We start from the raw sequence: 926 nt of genomic DNA on the forward strand, positions 1-926 counted from the left end.
GAGAGAAACAATGAATTTGAGAGAAAATGCTACGTAGACTAAAATAGAATGCTGCAGATACCAAGACAAAGTGGTTAAGGTGTGTGTTATGGAGCAGAAATGGCAGAAAATACCACAGTAAAGAAATTTACAGTTGGATTCTTAGGTCTGTCTTTTACTCTGTCAATGTTGTGGCTTCTAAACACATCAGTGCTCTCCTTTGATCCATGTGCTAATTAACAGCCAACACTCTGCCCCCTCTTGCAGATTCTTTCACCATTTTTAACCCAATCTAATTCTAATCCAGCTAGTCACTGTAACAAATGTAATCACCCAAGAATTTTAAACATATTTTTGATGAACTAGTGAATATACCTCATTCTCCACAAAAATAGTGTTTGAGAGGAAAATTCGATGGTATTTATAATCATGTAAGTGCATCCACACACGCAGATATATACATATGTAATGTGTGTGTGTGTGTGTGTGTGTGTGTGTATATATATGTACTTGAGTTAATTGCATTAATTAGAGTGGCTACCTGGATTAGGATTACACTGGGCTTTGCTGATGAAAGAATTTGGAATGTTGTTTGGTTACCCTGTAATACCTACATGAATATATTAACTCTGTAATGTTATTACTGCAGAAACTCCCTTAGATGTAACCAAGGATGATTGCATAGGGATGTATACTGTTGCACTCTTTCCAATCATGAAAGAGAAAAATATATATATATTGTAAAGTGGAAATCGTTTAGAAAATTGGAATGCCTTTTACTAAACCCTGTATAAACAAACACCATCTATATGTATTAATATATCGATACTAACAGATTTTCTTTTATCTCTTATGTGATTATAGTCCCTATTTTTCACTAGTATTTTTATTATGGACATAGCATTTTATTATGGATAGACATAGAAACAAAAATAATTCTCTCTACA

Source organism: Mandrillus leucophaeus, unplaced genomic scaffold, assembly GCF_000951045.1.
Source record: "Mandrillus leucophaeus isolate KB7577 unplaced genomic scaffold, Mleu.le_1.0 Scaffold276, whole genome shotgun sequence".
Lineage (NCBI taxonomy): Eukaryota > Metazoa > Chordata > Mammalia > Primates > Cercopithecidae > Mandrillus > Mandrillus leucophaeus.